The 21,006-nt window shown below is 33.8% G+C and overlaps 1 protein-coding gene across 1 annotated transcript in view; it reads left to right on the top strand.

The window, feature by feature from the left end:
* LOC146996154 (uncharacterized) overlaps positions 1-21,006 on the top strand; it is a 573,172-nt gene that overhangs the window by 76,316 nt on the left and 475,850 nt on the right. The gene's annotated exons all lie outside the window — the stretch shown is intronic.

Here is a 21,006-nt window from a genome sequence, read left to right as displayed (position 1 = left end):
TTTACATATTTTACAGAATCACATATTTTACAGAAAAACGTACTAGTACGTTTTTCTGTAAAATATAGAGGAGCTATGCAATCTATATTCGGAAAAGGATTTTTAAGTAAGCTTTTTACTGTAAAATACTGTATCATAAGCCTATGCAGTTGACTATTACTGGATATTCAAAACTTTTAATATAAAAATAGGTAAACTATGCCATAGAAAACTCCAGAGTTGGACAGCAGATATAAAATTAAAGGTTTCCCCAAAATATCGAACTTTATATTTTTAATACTAACAATTTCTTGACTCCAGATGTGCATTTAAGCAACAAAAACATCAAGAGAGTCAAAAAGATGTATTAGCTTAGTGATGTTAATAGATAAGAAACCAGAATTATTACCTACACAGGCAACCTAGAAGAAAAGACTATAATAAAATTTTTTTATCAATGAACATTTTCAGCGTTAATTCTTTAAATATTGCAAAATACAAAAATATTAATAGTGCCTACTTACGTATCTCACATGATGGAAAAACCCAAACACAGAAATGTATAAGACTATTTTCATGACAAAAAGTTATAAAACTAATTCTATGATATCACTCCAAGTGTTGGTAAGAAGTTTATCAGTGAGTGTGATCTTGGATTCGAAGTCTACTATATAAAGTATTATAAAGAGAAACATTTCGTCACATTTCTGGTAGATCAAATAGTAACTGTTTGATATCTCTTCGCAGGACTTAACAATAACTTTAGAATTGTCATATAGCCCACGCATGATGTAACAGAAATCAACATTGGTGATTCGAATACTACAAAAGGCAAAATAAGTGGTTTCTACGTTTATAAGAATGGAATTTTCTTTACTTAGAAGTTTTTCTAAATTTCCAGAATATTGCTCAGTGTAGCCAAGCAGAAGAATGCACAGTACTTTAGGCGCTTGTGTGGTGTAGTAACTGATTCCGGTTACTATCAGAGAGCATTAGTTCCTGAGGTAAGTTATCATTCCGTTTCGTTATTAATACACATACGTTTTATTTACAATATAATACAATAGTTAGAAGCATTTTTATTAGGCACACGCCTTCATCATTATTAGGCTTAACACCTTCGTTCTTCCATCAAACTAAAGTTAAGTTACAGAGTATCAACAAAGACAAGAATTTCGGAGCGCCACCTAACAGCACAAACTATCAATTTATAACATGTGGCTTCTTCAAGGTACTGATATGAAGAGCGCAGCTCTCGTTTTTAAAAATCCAGCAACATTCATGAATTTAGAAAAAAATTATTATTTTATTTATTTATTTATTTTTTCAGTTTTCAATTTTTAATTTTTTTCCAATTTGTTTTTGAGAAATAAGGAAACTGAAAGATTTATTTTCATTCAAGAGCAGATTCATTAGCGAATATCTCAAATGGATTGTCCACAGAAACGAATGTGCCGAGAAGTAAATTTTCAATGAAGAAAAAATCTTAAAAGGAGTAATTTCAGGAAAGGTCAGTCAACGTACGATAGCTCCCAAGGGTACGTTTCCATTATTTCTATTGCTACTTTTCTATACCCCAAAAAACTACAGGACATGGAATATTCTGTCATTATTCTATGCGATTTGATACACTGCTCAAAATTTGTTTGGGACTGTTTGGAGATATTATGAATTCGGTATGAAACAACCAAATAATCGTCAACCTTTTTAATAAAAATGAAACGGAAGAGGTTAAAAAGGAAAATTGTGATGTTTGCAAAGTTTGGACTATGTAAACTTTATTTGTGACGTCGAAAATTACGTGTTTTAGATACGAGTGAAAAGTAACCTGCAGAATTTCTTCTATAAGGAGAGATTAAAAAAATGACACGAGTCGAATGTTTGTAACAGTGAATAAGATGTCTTAGCAAGATTGTAAGATTTTCACTAGTGCAATTTTAAGTTATTCTAGAAAGTGACGAATCTTAAGAACTAGTTAGCGAATAATCGCTTAAGTTCGTGTGACAAGAAACAAGATAGAAGGGTAACTAACCTTTTATTATTCCAATAAGATTTAACAAAACTCCGTCTTGGAGCGTACAATCAAAGCCGACACTTGGGCTTGAACTTAAGAGACTAAGAAATAAACTAAAACTAAGATTAACTAAAGAAATATAGCCGAAGCTATCAAGATTCTAATGCAGTTGACCCCTTAAACACCAGATGACTGCGAAGCTATCAAGGGCCTGAGTACGGCCGAGCGTAATAACAGCTTTGAGAGAGAGAGTGGCCAAAAGGCAGACGCGCGTAAATCAGAAACTCTGATTCTCTCTCGCTAAGACCAAAGAACTTCGCGGTTAAATACCGCTCTTCCTCATTATGTATTCAGACGTGATTCTAAAACTACGTTCTGGCCGGAAGTAGTAAGCTGAAGTTAAGAATCTGACAGGAAAGGAACTTTAACTAAAAATTTAACTGTTAATAAAATTAACATAATCCTTACATAATGACTCAGATGATTCCATTGCTTGGAGGGCCATCGGTCGTTTAGAGGGGGTTCAAACGTAATCCGTTGTAGCTGAAGCGTTAGCTGCGTCTCAAATTGTCATTTCCAGACTATGGAATCGGTTTTGAGGAACTGAAAATGTTCGCTTAAGATCGGAACAAGATCGTACGCTAGGAACAACAAAAAATGATGATCTGCATTTAACAATAATGGGCAGAAGAAACTGCTCTATGAACGCCGCGTTCTTGCAACAGCACCTTCAGAGGGGTACTAGTACCAGAGTTTCGATTCAAACGTTTCAAAACCGATTAAACAATGTGGGTTTGTATGTCGCATGCCTGTGGTTTGTGTTTGGTTGACACAGGGCCACGGTGCTTCCGCAGAAGATGGGTCAGGAGCATCTCAGATGGGGACGAGATGAGTGCAGCAAAGTGTTCTTCTTGGACGAGTCTCGCTTTACTGTACAACCTGAATATAGGAGGTTTCTCATCTGAGGAGAGCCTGGTACACGAAATATCCTGCATTAGTGACTGAAAGTGTCCAATTTGGCGGAGGCTGAGTGATGGTCTGGGCCGGTATTTCTATAAATCGCCGCACTGATCTGCGCATTATCAGGAATGGAGCACTAACGGCTCAGCGGTATAGGGATAAGATTTTGCGATTTGTTGTGACCGTTTACGCTGCAGCAATCGCGGATGAGTTCATTCTCATGGATGATGATACCAAGCCACCTTGTGCTCAGCTACCGCACAATTTCCTTTTCGACGAAGGAATCCTTCGAATGGATTGGCCAGCATGTTTCCCAGACACGAACCCAATAGAATATGTTTGGGACATTCTGGGAAGAAGAGGTGGTAATTTTTTATACTCCCAAAAAGAATTCAGTAGTTTGAAAGCTCTCTTCTACAGGAATGGGAGAGTATACCTCATTCCTTCATCGATAACCTCATTGATTCTATGCGTCGCAGGTATGCGACATTCCTTTCAGTCTTGGAAAACAATACTTATTGAAACTCATTTGTAACCTAAATATCACATTTTTTATGTAATAAGCACAAATCAGGTATGTTTTATTTACCGACAAATATCGTCAATAAATTTTAATTATTGCTTGTGCGTTGCTTGTTTTTCTTTCCTGCCAGCTTAAAACTCCTATATATTATACATCAGACGCCAAAAGATGCGCTCATCCGCAGTTTATACCCAAATTCATAATAACACCCCCTAATTATTTCCGAGCAGTGTATTAAAAACATATTATATAAATATGGTTTTGGAAATGTGAAAGATTTTCACACCTAAGTAACTTTCCAGACTCCGTGATATAAAGGAAAGATTCCTCCCGACGAATACTGCAATTAATTCTTTGGCAAACTATTATTCCATGGAAATGGAAAATCCATATTTTAAAAATATTATGAAATCCATGGGAGAAAACAAAAAAATGTTTCTATTTTCTTAATTATTATACCATAATTATTCCGAGATTCATCATTTGCTGACTTAACTACTATATGTTTTTTCTCACTGTTAGCCATCTATCATTTTCAGTGTTAGCCAACTATTTAAATTCTGCTTGTAATGTACACCGCGCCCAAAAAAAAGGGGATAGTTCCATATCTTCCGTTCTACTGGGCCGACTGACGAAATTCAACTTAAGTTTTTCATGTCGTGAAAGCGCGACTTAGGATGTATTTTATATGTAGCATTGTTCTAATATAGGTATTTTGACACAAAATCGGACGTTTTCTGAAATGGCTTGCCAATAGTTTTCTATATTTTTATTCTACGACTCAAATTACGCCAAGCTACCAAATTTTGTAAAAATCGCGCGCGTTGGTTTTAAAATATTAGCTCTCAAAATTTTAGCTCTTCAATATTAATTGAGCTTGGTATGTATTTATAAATATCTCTTTTTTATGAAACGTATTTATGTCTTCTGACCTTGGTTTTCTCAACAGCAACATTCCTTCTAAGGTATACGCAAGTAAAGTTTCTTCCTTATTCAAAATTTTTTTAATAATTTTCTAATGAACGTAGCTACGTCGAAGCTAGTAATATTAGACATTTAGGCCAATGAAAACAGAAATACAGAGGAATAAAAAGTAGTTCTAATATTCTCCATGGTTACCTTTTCAGAAAACCGTTTTTCAAAATATACATTATTATGTTTTAGTACAAAATATGTAATCTTAAAGGGAAACAAAGGAGAGTTTTGGTACAGCGTGTGTTTGATATGCCTTTACTTTGCGTGTATGACACGTTGGAAGGCTGGACCATCATAAACAATCTTCACATGAAGCGATTTCTGAGGAATATCAAAGATATGCCACATTGTGCTGTTTTCAGTTCAAGCAAAATCGTAATTTCTCTTTAATAAACACGATCTCTTAGAAATCTCCTCAACACCAAAGATCTTATAGGTTTAAATAAGGGCAGCAATGAAGCTAGTTTATAGCAAACTTCTTGAAATCGCACGAGCTTTGCCAAAGTTAGCAAGAATTAATTCCTTTACTTGTTAACAACATACTCAACATGAAATACAGCCACATCTTGCCTCAAAAGTATTTTATCTCTAAGCATCTTCGTGTCTACATGGTAAAAATCATGTACTGTGAAAACAGTTGACAATAGCATGCACTTGCAACGGAACATCTTATAGGATCTTTGTATATGTGCTTCTCAGATGGAATACGAGGTCGAAAAAAATTGACTGTAAATTCGTATTAAAGTTAGAATTGAATGACTTTTATACACCAGAAAGAGCATGAGAAAGCTCATACGTGGCAGTTCCGGAAGCTTACTACGCCTTTTAGAATAAAATATGCCATATGTGTCAATAGAATATTCTCAAAGCTAAATTTCTTCAACAACTACCTTCGCAAGAAATCAGATATGCAAAGCCTTTTCCGCATTGTATGGCTTGAATGTTCATACTATGTATAAGGAGCCCTTACAAAATAAGAATACATTTGACACCGAGGAACTGGGAACCTGATAATTCATGTATCATTGTTATAGCACCTTTTACTGAATATTGAAAACAGGAAAGTCTGCCGGCATCTGTAATACTCACGCCGTCAACGATTTCTTTGCAGAATGGGCCTTAGTCAAGATCTAATTTCAATTCTTGTCAAATTTCTTCATTATCTTTCTAGTTCCAGTCTTAATCCAAGACGTTTCATGCGCTCTTTCCGCAAGCTTATCAAACGACAATTTTCTCTCAGCGCAGCTGAGCATTTGCTCCTAAATAGCTTGACAGCAGAGCATGTTCTTTTTCCCCTAAGTTTCATGCAGAACGATATTCTCTAATTTGCACAAAAGAAGGATATTTCTGTTTTAAATAAAAGTTTTGCAAGAAAACACCAGTTAGTGGCGATAGTTTGGATTATTTTAACATCACTATACCTCTTTGTTTTTCCTGGTATTAATAATCTATATTCGAAGGTTTTATCATTGTATGTGCATTAGAATTACAAAAAAGAATTGTAATTTATTGTATAATTTAATTATAACTAACCTGTACATCTCGCTGGCTTTGCTATGATCAGTTAACCAGTTACCGGAATCAAAACATTGTTATTTCTATTAGTCAACATAGAAGCTTATGAACGGTTCGTTGTAAAAAATCGAACTGCCATCAGCAAAATTTGTAGTCTTGCACATCATCGCAGCAGTGGGCCGAGATATTTTCCAGCCTCATTAATCATCACTCTCTAATCTAGCTTCATTAGTGACTGAGCATAACAAACTTACACGTGTAGATTATGTGCAGTAACTCATATATTATTAATAGTGTATAATATGCCCTTGTATCAATAATGTATAATGACTATGTTTTATGCGTATGTTTACGTGTACGTTTAAATGCGCGTTATTATATTGCATATGTTAATTAATTATATGTGATATAAATCAGGATAACGAAACGTTTTCGAAACATATTAATCGACTTTTATGAAACTTTAATTCATTTTCCACTGCTGATTTCTGAATTGGAGTTTCAGTAAAAGGGGATTAATTGTTATATTTTAATAATTATGTACATTTTTCCTTTTAGCATTTTTTTATTCGAGTTTGTCCTACTAATGAATTCTTAATTTTGATATGTTTAGATATTGTGTTAAAACTCTTATACGCTGTTGCAATTATTAATATTGTTGGGGTGTTTTGATTGCAATTTAATTTTAACTTTAGATGCTTTAAGTTTAGTTTACTTCAGTCTTGCAGCTATAACGCAGGATGGGTTTAAAAATTTTGTTTTTAATTTTTAGCCTATTATTATGTTATGTAATGTGTATATAATTTTATTATGTAACCAACAGAACTTATATGTCAGCTATATACACTCTGTATGCCAACAGAACTTCCGCGGATCTTGTTTAGCAGTGTAAATTTAATCATAAATTCTCAATTAACTCCTGATAGGACCTCTTTAAGTTTCCTACGGTAAGCATCGTCTCTTAATAGAGCACTATGAGAAACTACCGCATCACCACTGGTAGCAACCAGTTTCCCCGTCCTCCGTCACCTTACCTACCTACCACTTGGAATTTCTTCTAGAAATGATGAATTCAAAAAATTTTCTTTTCCTCGAGAAATTTTCAAGAAAGAATTCTGGAGATGACACAATGCAAGACCTCACTAAGATAACCCTCAACAATAATCCTAACTCCTAGTATTCTTAAAAGGAGGTTTTAACAGAAAAGATTATGGTTTTTGTCATGTGAAGCAATGAATGAATACGAGCCGGTTGCTTTTAGAAAGTGCTCCATGAAGACATGCTTGCCTTAGGCAGCTACCCTTCGACTGCTTTGTCTTATTCATAATAAAAAAATGTAGAGACAATGCAGATTAAGGTTTTGACAGACGCGATAAATCATAGAAATAAATATCGTGCACATTCATGAAACTCTACATAGTTTGTAGTTGTAAGACTTTTAATCATTATGTTTTAAAACTGAGCTTGAACTGCATTTATTAATGAAAGATTTGAATTTATGTTTGTCATTGTCTTGCAATAGGACCGGATTGAAATATTTGATTATGGCAAAGCTCACAAGTAGCTGCATTATAACATGAAATCCAAAGATAGAATTCTAATCCATATCACGATTGCGTAATAAATGACACTTTTAGGCAACGTTATCAAGCAACTTGAAGTCCAAATATGGCCGAATGGGTATCTCGCGCCATCTTGGCGGATCCGGAAATGTTTTTAATGGCAGCCTAAGCAACGAAAAGCACTTAGGCGTTGATTACATATACCGCTATAGCGATGGGGTTATGGCCGGAGGACATTTTGAGGCTTTTATATACGATGACGAAACGCCATTTATGCACAGCAGGGGTTACCCATTTAGCGAAGGGACAAGCGCACCACCCTTGTGCGATATCATGGCGACGTTTTTATGAGCTTTTATTTATCCCGGAACGAAGTTAAAAGTGAAATGTAAATTGTTTCGGGATTCGGAAAGGGGTCTGTGAGCGAATATCGGGTATTTGATGGTGGGCGTGATAAAGATTGAAGTTTAGTCGCAGTTTTCGATCGATTGATCTGCAATATCGAGCTATTGAGGTTCCATTTATATATTAGGAGAAAGTTTCTTTTGAAGTTGCGAAATTGCTTGCATAATGTAATACCACTTATCCGAACGAAAAGAAGCAAAACCATTTCGGATAAATTTATTTTAACGTTCCCATCACAGTCTAAAGAAGAAGTATTCTTTTTCTTTTTTCATTTCTTTCTTTTTAAATACTAGATAGAATATTCACTCGACTCTGACATCCGTTCAGGGAGTTATTAGGCAATTGTAGGCCACTTGGTGAAAATATATTTCATAGTTTGTATGATTATAAATCACATGCAGACATTTTGAAAGTCAGAGAGCTATTGGTTTCTGTACTTTCATTTTGTCACCACTATTGCTTCAAAAACGAACGTATTCGTCAAGTCGTAGATCATACTGTTAGTTTCTCATTCTCATTCTCATTCAACTTAAAGCTTCCCTTTGACCTTAGACATGTTTACCTCTTAATCTTTTCACGACTGCGCAAAGCAACTTGCTATTGTACGCTAAAAAAGGTTTTATCATCCTTGTGGATTTCCCTTCCATGAAATATAAGATCTTTCACTTATCAGCCATGTTGTGCATTCAACAGTTGTGCATTCATTTCCAATTACAACAGTGCATTTTTAATCAATTAAGACCTTTATTTTAATTTTGAGATTGAAAACAACCTCAACGAAGCCCTTCCAAAATTATTAAGCCATTTAACTTTTAGAGAGACATTAGGTATTTTAGAAGCAGGAAAGATGAAAAATGAGCAACGCCCTCGCCTGGAATCGAGCCACGGACCTCTGGAATACGCGCCCACGAAGGCACGCTAAGAACTTGGTACTCGTTAGTTAGGCTGTCCTCACCGCGATATCTATCGCGCTCTTACCGGCACCTTGATTATCCCTGGGTAGGGTAAACCTCGTATGAAGAATATAGCATGCAGACCACTACACCACGAAGGCTCGTTAAGAATAAATATTTTCCTATTTTTTTATCTGATAGATCAAATAAAATGCATTTAAATCATGAGATGTCTAAGAAACATTAAATATTTTTGTGAAATGGCACTAATTGAACTAATTTAAATCATTATATATATTTTTTACAATAACTCTTTTGGGCGGCTGCACAGTCGAGAGAGAAATAATATAGCCAATATAAAAAGATGTGTGGAAATTCTTATCACTACTATCCAGAATCCTAAAGATATGCTCTTTTTTCTGAACATTTTGCGATTTTGCTATTTATGCGGCGTAAGTGAGAAGAAAGCGTTGTTTAAGAGTAAAGCTAGAAAGAGGGGAAAATGTGTTAGCATGAGTGAGTTTAAGAGCTGACTGGTTACTTGCAGTGCTCAGTCTAAGCATAAAAAACATTAATTAATCCTCTGGTGCAACGTTACAATATGAATCCTTTCAGAATTTTTAGCCCAAAGTGGCAATTTGCTCAGAAGAGCTATCAATTTTGTTTTGGCATTTTGCGTTGGCTCACTATAAATGGCATTTGACTTTTCAAATTGTTGCCACCAAATATTAAAGCCGTGCCTTATATTTAAGGAAATTAAATAATGAAGAATCTCCATGAAAGTTTGTATGTTTCTCGAAATGTGAAAAAACAAGGGTACCTAGAGCCATCTAATTTTGAATAACGTAGCTCTCCACTCGAATATGAGCATTTGGAAGCCAAAATTTGAAATTTGTTTTATTTCTATTTCATATTTTCTAAAACATTAACGAATTTTTGATTAACAAACTCAGCGATTTCAACTTGAGCAATGGCAACACTGTACCGAAAAAAAAATATCTCCAGGGCGCGACACTGTGTATTGGAAATTCTAAAGATATCTTCTTTTTTAAATATTTTGTTATATTGCTTTTGAATTGAATTTTATGGTTTAAGTGCGAAGAACATGATATTTAATAAATAAAGGTAGCACACAAAACGTTAAAAAATGCCTCTTTGGGCGAAATATAAAATTTAAAAGCTTTCAGATTTTATTTTATTTATTTATTTATTATAACGGTCTCTTTCTATCTCTAACGAACGGAGCTAACTCCCATACGCTAAATAAAATCAACTAACCTACTGTTAACATTTTCAGTCCCCTATTAATATATTGTCGCCGAAATAAATCATATTAAATTAAATGCAGGCGAAATTTCAGCCCACTTCCAACAATGAAAAGCAATGCTTTCCGAGACATAAGGGATTGTTTTTCTCTCAATTCGTACGCAGAGTTAAGTTTTAAAAGCACGTGGAAAAGGATGACTTCGAGATCAATGCTTTAAATCTTAGCCGATCCTTCCCGGTATGCATTATTCATCTCCGCAACCAGTAGTGGTGAATTTTAAGATGGTTGACTGTTTAAAAGAAGAAAAATGTCGCATTTTTTTCAATTCTATTCGAGCAGCAGAATGCGAAGGAAGCGATTTTTTTGCCCACTTGTGAATCGTAACTCGCAAGATAGGATGTTTAGGGAGGTAATATCCGCACTAGAGGTATAAATTTGGAAAGCAGGCAGAGAAAGAACGGGGAGGGGGTGTGACTGGAATATTTGGCTGTGTTTTTGTCTTTCTTTATGATACTTCTAATGTATTGCAGCTTCAATTTTCAATGATATTTACTTCCGTTGGTTGAACGAACATTATAATGCATTATACAATAAGGTATTATTTCAAAATTCCAAAAATGTAATAAGATCTCGATATCACTGACTAATTTAAATTATTGATACTCTTAACATTATTTATATATTTGCAAAAATATAAGCTCTACAGAAGAATACAATTATATGTATAAAAGAAATTTTCTAAAATTTGTTTTACATCTGTATCTTTGCCTCCTGTTGTAGAGTAGAAAACTTTATAAATATTGCGATGGTAACATTAACACGAGTCAATTCTTCAGAAAGTTCTCTTCGAAGACGTCTTTTCTGAGGCAGATAGCCCTACCTCGTGTACTTAGCATAATCGATCAGCCAAGCAGCCAATAAATATTTCTGATTGTAAATAGATTTATTAAAACATATTCAGCAACATGTTATTCAGAAGTTTTGCAATAAAATTCAGGGGTATTACACAATTGATTTTTGAGTTTAACAGATGCAAGTGTTGATCCCTCTCTTCTTATTTGCTTAATTTTCTTCCATCTAATTAATCGAAGCAAATCTAATTAAACAGGTATGTCACGGAAATGTCACTGCTTAAACGGACAAGGAATCTACGTCGCACTTTCTCATACAGCCCGACGAATCTCTATTTTCATACGATATGAACCTTCAGGCCTTTATTGTTCCATTTACCCCATTTCTGTATGTCCAAGTGTCAGTCTACCAAACATATTTTATTTTTGAAATGCATTCCAAATAAATAAAATTGAAAATTTAAATTTAGTATGCAAAGTATTCTATAAACATATTTATTAATTTAAAGTTTATTATTATGTAATAAATATTTTATTCCTTATATGTGTTAGCTACAAATAAGAAAACGTTTCAACTGATATTATTGCTCTTACATAATGCCTAAATACATACTTACGAAATGCCATTTTCCATACGTTTTCATAATGTGATTTCAATCAGGCCTTATCTGTTTTTTGCCCCGAGTTCTTTTGTTACAGTTTAAGTCAACTAGACCGAATGTATAGTTCTTAGACAATTAGCTTAACGAAACATTTTGCTATAAATATACTTGCAATCCAACTACGCTCTCTCTTTCTCTGCCTACGTTTGCCAGCTAAAGGAAATCTCTTGCTTGGCTGCTTCTATTAAAAATGTAATGCGGCATTATCAAAATAGTGAGTTGCAGATTGTCCGCATTGTGATATGCTATGCCATAGATTAACCAATAAGTAATAAAGATATGTTTCGATTATCAAGTGATTTTGTAATTCTTCAAAAGCTCCCATCTAATCGAAATTTCAGTGATATTCTAACTTCTATCCACTCGCGACTGCAAAAATAATAATGACTTCTCTAGTCAAGCAGCCATCTCTTTGTATGAAAAAAATTATTTTATTTCGCACATTAAAATTATGGTGACGTAGCACTTTCTCTGAAAAGTTAAAATCAGCGGTCCCCTCTGGTAGCGTTTACGTCACGAACCGCTATATCGATTAGGACGGTTACAGTGCATTACAGCTATTCTTCAATAACATAACAATGTACTGGAGAATAATACTGGCATTGTTCTCCAGTCATAGAGAAAATTCATTCCGTTTGAAGAAAGAGCTCATTTGCTTGACATTTACTGTACATTTTTCAAATGTTCCATTTGTTACAAAATTTCTTATTTTTTATGTCTAATCTAAACTTACAGTAAAAAGGAGCACTCTGTATGCGGTTTCTCTTCTAGGAAATTCTTTTCTTTGGCTTTGTTTGTTATTGTTGTTGTGACCAATCTAGCTTGTCTGAAATCAGAGCAAGTCCACGAAATTCAGCGTGGCAAGGAGTCAAGATTGCGCCTGGCAAGTGCCCTAGACACCATACAGGTGACGGCACGACTTTGCTCATTTTCTCCCCTAATTCTATCACCCCTCTTCCTCCGCCACCAAATCACACGAGAGAACTCGCCATATGTTTAGAATGCCCCCATGCCTCAAAGACACTATACATTTAGAAACATCCATGCCTTCTCCGGGATTCGAAACCACGTCCTTCGGTAGAGCGGTCAGAGTCACTAACCATTATCGCGGTTGGGCGGCTTGGTTTTCTTTAATTTCAGAATGCAATATACAATACATATCAACTCACTTAATATCCTTAAGCATAACTTATTTAATCTGTTACATAATATGTGTTAATTTACCATTTAGGTAATATAAATGAGACTTTTGGTCAACTGTGGGCTATTCAGTTTTTAGTTTTTGAGGAATTAGAATTTATACGCGAATTTAAAACTGCTCTAGATGATGCTACCCCAGCCTGTAGACACTCCAGGGATCAGATGTAAACTGAAATATATAGTGTGTATCAGAAAGATTGCCCAATTAAATACAGCTTGAAAGTCAAAAAATTAAAAAACTAATCAAATAAAGTCTAAAGAGTACTTTATTTGATTAGTTTTTTAAACATAGTTAAAACTTAAGAAATTAGTATTACTTTAGGTTAAAATGATTTTGGTCTTACATGTATCAGTAAACAAATATGAAACTTAAATTCTTATTTAAGTTTGCTTATATTAATTCTTATTTAAGTTTCGTAAAAACAACCCCCCCCCCCAAAAAAAAAAAAAAAAAAAAAAAAAAAAAACTCACCACCAATAAAAAAAATATTTAAAATTTTTGTTTTTAAAGCTAATTTCTGATGAACCTGATTTTAAGAAGAAAAAATGGACATATAAAAATATGAAAATTTTAAGTTCGCATTCAGAGGAATGTTAAAAAATATTTTATGTAATGTAATTCAGTGCCCTACAATTCTTAAAACTAGTGTTTTCGCTGTCAGTGAAACTGGTTTAAGTCTCATTATTCGGATAATTCAGCCATTTCTTACGGGCTGAATGGCTGGATTATGGGTTATTATGAGCAGTCCTTTATTATAACCTTTTATTACATGAAGGAAAGTTTTTGTAAGATCTTTAGTAGGATAAAAACATTTCTGAAAACGTTCATAATGCAAGATGTGTTGCGGAACGTGTTCTTTCGAAGTTTTAATGATATGGGTACGTGTAGAGAATATCAAGAGACATGGCTTAAGGTGGAATAGAGAAACATTTCATAGGATATTAGATGAACTTGCATTTAGACTGATGCTATATATTTTCTGTATATTTAAAAAGTGAAAAAATATGTAATGTAATTCTATAAAAGTAATTAAAGTTTTTAATTGAAGGTATCATTAATTAAACGTATTTTTATGTACATCAATCAGATTAAAAATTAAAAAGTAATAGTCTTAAGAACTGCATCTATTGCTTTTAATGCTTTTAAATTTTTTGGTTTGATATAGGCAGATTAAATACGCAAAAATAATGTATAACGATTTTCCGAACGGCAACAGACTCGAATGAAAAGTGAAATAACGCAAAATGCTGTTTCGAGAGTCGCAGCTGTTTTGGGATAATAATATCATTTTTACCGATACCTTCTTAGACCACCCGCATAAAAATTTAAATTTTGAATATTTTGACTAAAAGGCATCCCATGATCAAAGCTATCCTAATCTGAAAATCCATCTTATTGGATTCATTCCTTAATACAGAATCATGGATTTCTAACCAGTTTTCGTATTTATCAAATGGCCTGAAATGGTTCCGGAGCTGAAACCAATGTCTCCAACGCGAGAAATTTTGCCCAGATTTGGACTCGCAAGGAAAAGAATAACTCTCATAATATAACGAAATTATTTGGCTTCACAAAAGACTTAAATGTCAAATTCAAGAACATTAAGTAAAGTTAATTTTAATAAGGCAAAAAATTAGTGTAATGGTATTAAAACCAGCGCAATTGGGCTATTTTTTAAGGTCAGCCGGATGTCATTATATGTACTTTTGCTTTGTAAAATATCTCACGTTAATGAACTACTAATGAGCTTTTTTTAACATTTGGCTCTTATTTCTGTTTTTTAACCCAGCTAATTATTACGACGAAGCGGTGCTTAAATATCACTCGCTTTAACATAACGGCAGGATTGTTAATTTTCGAAATATAGATTTTATTACACTTGATTCTTTATTAGTACCTTAAATACTAATGAAGTTTCTTGAGCAGATAATGATTATAATTACTAATATTGGTCGGAACATAAATTGTTCAGTGATTTTTGACTTTGAAACGGTAGACTATTTTTTAACACACATCCAAGGATCCTTAAATGTAACAATTATCTTGAAATAATTGGCGGCTTGGTAACATTTTATTCTTTCCCGTTTCATTTTCCTGCTGATATTTTTTGCCATTTCATTCTCTGTTTGTGAGTTTAGTAAATTTATAAGGTATATCTCTCGCCTTTTTAGCATGCCTTCGTGGTCAGCACACTCGACGCGTATTCGAGAGGTTCGTGGTTCGAGTGCAGGCGAGGGCATTGCTCATTTTTAATCTCTCCTGTTTTCAAAAAATACGTAATGTCTCTACAGTGGCACCCAAACTAAAAGAGGTGGTGGTGGATGATAATTCTCCACTACCAGGATTTGGCGATTGGGTCCCCTAATCCCCAGTCAACCTTTAAAAAAAGGGAATATATGAGGTATTTCTTCCCGCCTTCTTTGCATGACTTTTGGTCAGCACACTCGCCGCGTATTCGAGAGGTCCAAGTTTCGAGTCCCGGCGAGGGCATTGCTTCTTTTTCACGTGTCCTGCTTCCAAAATATCCTAACGTCTCTACAAATTCTATTGATGATTTTCTCTTTCTAGTTTCATACTATGTGTTAAATGTATGTGTCTGCGGCTACAGACATGTTTACGTTAATAATTTGCATGTATGCAGAGTTTGTATTAGTTTTGTATATAAGGACGGTGAAAATAAAATGGCTGAAAATGTAATGAGACGCATTTTGCATGATTCTGTTATAAAACTATCTACCAAATGAAGTTATCATTAAAAAATACATATCTCATTGAAATTAGTAGCAATCAGCTTCCGTACGAAGGAGGGTCCGTTTAAAATATCTGCAGTCTCCGCGGTTTTAGGCAATATTTTCGTAACACATCCTGCAATAATGGGCCAGCAGCTTCCGAGAGGTAAAAACCTCTGGACATTGATAGTTCCGTCCGTAGTGCGAATCTCACCGAACCTGCTGGCTGCGTGTTTTTTTTTTTTTTTTTTTTCTCTGTTTTTTTCACATAGGCAACGTGGATGCGAGCCAGTTTACCTTAACTCTACGGGCTATCCCTATCTTTCCGTGTAGTACCAATTGGTAGAGCACGCAAATAAATAATAATCCTGTAATAGTAGCGTTTTGGTAATTGCAAACTTACGATATTCTTCTTTGTAAGCAATTTCGCAAATAGAAGAAAATCGAGATCAAATGTAAAATTTCATGAGAATGTTAAAAGCGCTCATGGAAAGTAATAGTTTCATATAAAACAGTTACGCACTTTCAGAAATCTGCACGTGCATTGTGTGTTATTGAAAAATATGGGAAATATAAATGCACTAGGAAATCTTTGGTCAATAATAAGTCTCATTAATCTTGCGTGGAGCCACAGTGAAATCACATGTTACCCAAGATATACCAATTGTCTACCAATGTTTACTGATCTAAATAAAAAATTTTGATGTAATTAATGAAAACCATCATATGTAAAATGAGTATGAGCGCCGTGTATCTCATTTATCAATTTCTCAGTTTCGTTATTAGTATGATTTGGAAGTTTCAAAACTCTAACTGTAAATATTATTAAAGCGTATAAAAAGATTCGTTATGTATTGTTGTGTTGGTTAAATGTGTTTGATATTCCTTTAAATGCTCATGGTAATCAGGTAAGATTACCAATTGTAGTAAGCAAGACATGAAAAAAAAAAAAAAAAAAAAAAAAAAAAAAAAAAAAAAAAAAAGAAAAAAAAGAAAGGATTTAAAATACAATGAGTCTCACGTAAGAAAAGATATGAGGTATTTCTCCCACCTTCCTAGCGTGCCTCCGTGGTGTAGTGGTTCTGCACGCTGGGCCGTTATTCCAGAGGTCCGTGATTCGATTTGTGGCGAAGGCGATTGCTCATTTTTCATCTTGCCTGCTTCCAAAAAATACCAAATGTCTCTTCACTGGCGCCCGAACTAAAAGGGTGTTAGATGATGATTCTCCGTACATTTGATGTACATTGATTTGGCGATTGGGTCCCCTAAAAACTCCAGTCACCCCTTAAAAGGAGGAGTATATAAGGTATTTCTCCCGTTTTCCTAGCGTGCCTTCGTGGTGGTTCTGCATGCTGGACCGGTATTCCAGAGGTCCGTGGTTCGATTCCCGGCAAAGGCGAGTGCTCATTTTTCATCTTGCCTGCTTCCAAAAGATACCTAATGTCTCTACAAAGAGAGAGATTTCCTGTCTTCAAAATTTAAAGATCTGCCGAACAAATCATAAAAAAGGCCAAGAAGAATACCCAAGTTAGCTTTCTGAACAAATGACGACAAACGTATGCCCTTCTGTGGACTTGTGCTCTAAGGCGGTTTGGAGGTCATGGTGGTCATTTTCTGTATTTCCTGTGAAAAGATATTTTATAACTTAGTGATCGTGTATGTTAAAATTGTATACCTTAAAAATACAAATAGCTGTAAAATAAAATGTGAAATTTTTGTATTAGAGTTCGAGAGTTTTCCAGCTGCACTGTACAATATGTATACTTTCAATATCCAGATGGCTTCTCAAATAAAGTTCACATTAGGGGGAGACACTAAATGGTATCCAAAAATCAGATATTAATTTTTAACTGAACCAAAGTTTTACTACTAGTTGGTGAAGAGTTACACGTCAAATAAAAATTATTAAACATCCAAGGAAGCAAAGAAATTTTCTAAGGATTGTTTCAAATAGAAACGCTGGTATGTTTGGTTTGAAAGTAATGCAGTGTTCACTGCATTGCGTTTTTAGATGAAACTAAATAAAAGGCGAGCACTATAAACAAAATCGAATCAAAGAATCGAAAATGTTCTGCTAGCTACAACAGCTCTCTCTCTATTGCAGAAAAACTGATAAAAAATAATAAAATGTATTCAACGACATCTATGGAATAAGTAAACGAATTCCCAGAATAAAACAAATCAAGAACTGATTCGTTTGTAGATTGGGTGAAATAAGAATTAGAATTTATCGTACTGGATTGGAAGACTGACGGCACATAGATTAAGAGCAATCTTTTAGTCTACAAACAAATACATTTTTGATTTATTTTTCTGATTCCATTTTTCATCCTTATATGGCATTGGTTACTTTTGTTTGCTTATTCATCTAATTCCCTTTCTTATGAAGGCTCTCGCTGCAGTTAGTACGAAGATTTCGAATAATATTTTACTTTTAATCTGGTTTGTGATGTCGATTTAGTTTCATTGAATTTCAAAAGCAAGGCAAACAACTGACCAAAGCGAGTCTAATATAAATAATACATGCACCAATTTCATCGAGTTTCACTAACTAATTGTCTTCTGGAAGTTTTACCCATAAACAGGGGACACAGAGAAACATTTTTAACAGATATTAACAAATATTTGTTATGTATGTGAAATCCACTGCGAACACAGTTAGCAATTAAGTCACTGAAATCTCTATATATAAAGTACGCTTTTAAATTATGCCAGATGAAAATTATTTAAATGCTAAAATGAATGTAAATGTTATATTAATAATAATATGCAAACAAATAAATGTTTGGCCATGAAAGGATTGTGATATCGAATCATAGTATATTGTAAATGCCCTTCAGAAGACAATTCCGATTTTTGTTTTTGCGGATAACCGGCATTGAAATGACAACTGTTTGAAAACAAAGTAAATAAATGTTTTAATTTATTTATTTATTTACCTAGATTAAATGTTGAACTTCATAAGAAAATATTAAATGTCTTTTTGAATCTTTCTATAAAATTTCATTTCTAAGATTTTCGTTTCTTTTTAAAATTTTCCTTCATAGGTAATATTTTCATCATTCAGTAAAACGACGTAATATCAAAATTTTACAGTAAAAAAAAAGGATTTAAGCAAAATTCCTGGTTCGGATATCTATATCGATTCCTTCTTTCTCTCAAAAACTGTCTGCTGAAATCTAATATAGTTTTCTTCGTCAATTTATTACAAACAAATCTTTGCTAACAATACGCAGGAAGTTAAAAAAAGATGCTGCCAGGCTAAATGAAATGGTCCATCAGATATAAAAAGAAATCCCACGTGGAAGGGCGTTTTGCAAATGTCAATTTTGTCTGCTCATGGGATGTTTCGCTGTCAACAGATTCCGGCATTGAACGAGGGTGGGGTGGTATGGAGCGCTCAAACAACTGTGTCCCTTTCTTCCCGGGCTGATCTTGGCACGCCCTCAGACCCCGTACGTGTCGTGTGGAGAAACCTTTTTCCAACTATTGGTTTCGGGTGGAATGGTCATTTGTAGATACCGAAGCAAACTGAGATGATATTAGGAAAGATAATTCTATCAGAGCAGTGAATTTATGAAGTAACTGAAAGAATAAGAAAGTTTATAACTGTAGAAGAACCATGATTATTTGGATCCCAAATATCCGAATCGATTGATCCTCTGTTTAGGCCAAGTAAAATTAATCTTGTTTTTATTTGCATATTTTTAATTTTTTCATACATACCATTTCAAGAAATTGTTAAATTAATTTAGTTGAATATACATGGTATATAAACTTATTAGTAAATAAGTAATGTTGAAAATTAACAGAAATGTTATTGCGCTAATTTATAGTAGCCCAAGAATTTTACTTACTTACTTACTATAACTTTGCTTGACTCCAAAGTAAACAAAATTATATAGGCAACGTGGATTTATAGGACAATCAGCATGTCTTGTACATTTATCAAAATCGAATACTTAATACAAAATTGAATACCTTTTCTTCAAAGTAAATCAAAATAAAGTAATAACTTTTCTTCACCTACTTCTGAGTGTTTCAATCCTGGCAGATCTTCTCCACTCACTTTTAAATTGCCAGAATATAAAATGTCATTTAGGAATGAACAAACAAAACATAAGAATGTCTCCGAATTTCTTAATGGTATAGTTACATGACTTTGTTTTGAACGAGTTTTCAGAGAAAAGTGGCATCGTGTTTACAGTGATAGGTGAGCTGGAACAGATAAATCTTCCAATGTTTGCTTCTTTGGCAAGAATTTTCTTGAGAGGTCTTCGTGCTTCTAATTTTAAAGCAGAGATTGAGGCCATTAAGCAAGACATTATCAGACTTCGTTTTTAAAAATTTCTGTTTTATTTGTTCATTCCTAAGCTGCTATCGTAACCATTTTTACTTTCTTGTACGAAGTAAAAAAGTATTGTAATCAGGAACTTTTTAATCCAAATGGGTGTTAGGCCAGGTGTCATTACTCTCGAAACCGAATTTTGCTTCGAATCACTATAAACGGCTGTATAACTTTTCAAATTGTTGCCACCAAATATTATCGGCCTGTACTTCATTTAAGGAAATTAAATAATTAAGAGTTTGCATGAATGTTTCTCGCAATGTAAAAAATCAAAGAAACCAAATTTTGAATAACGTAATCTACCACTCGAATGTGGGCACCTGGAAGCTCGAATCTTGAATTTCGAATTTGTTTTACAATCTATTTCATACTTCTTAAACTTTAACGAATTTTTGATTAAGAAACTCAACGATTTCAAGGTGAGCAGTGACAACACACTATGCGGAATAAAATGTTTTTAGCTCCAGTGCCCGAGACTGTATAAGAGATTCTAAGGATATGCTGTTTTTGAATATTTTTAGCCCAAACGCTCTCGAAACGTGTATGTATGTGTAAATGAAGCAAACACCCCTTTGGGTGTAATATAATAAAAATCTGAAAGCTTTCAGATTTTTTGTATCGTTATTATTTCGTAAAAACATTGAAGTAATACTTCAAATACTATTTATGTTATACATTATTATCAACAATTACAAAATGGAGTGTTTCATCTATTAATTGCTTTCAGAGTTCTAGGATTTTAAATATTTAAGAGCACTGAAAAATGAAGAACTGTAGAAATTGTGTTTCAGTTTTTGAATTGAATGCAGCTCTTAAATGCAGACATGCATTCTGAAAAACAGTTTGAACATACAATTATTTTGACATCGAAGTGAATATTACAGAAGTGAATATTATTTATTAATTTATAAACAGTATTTTGTTTCAGAATTTGAAAACTGATTTTTTTCAGAATTTTATAAAAACATTTTAGTGGCTTCAGTGGTAATAAGCTTTGTGTGCACATATAAGGCAAATATAAATTGTCATTATGAAATATATATTAGACTGAGTAGCTCACATATCTTAAACGAAATAAGTTTACATCAGCTCATATATCAAACTAGTTTTTCAGACTACATA

This window comes from Stegodyphus dumicola, chromosome 7, assembly GCF_044657685.1.
Source record: "Stegodyphus dumicola isolate Sdum_Otavi_A_Nest chromosome 7, ASM4465768v1".
Lineage (NCBI taxonomy): Eukaryota > Metazoa > Arthropoda > Arachnida > Araneae > Eresidae > Stegodyphus > Stegodyphus dumicola.
The sequence above is the reverse complement of the archived record's forward strand: the minus strand, read 5'-3'. Positions and strand labels throughout refer to the sequence as shown.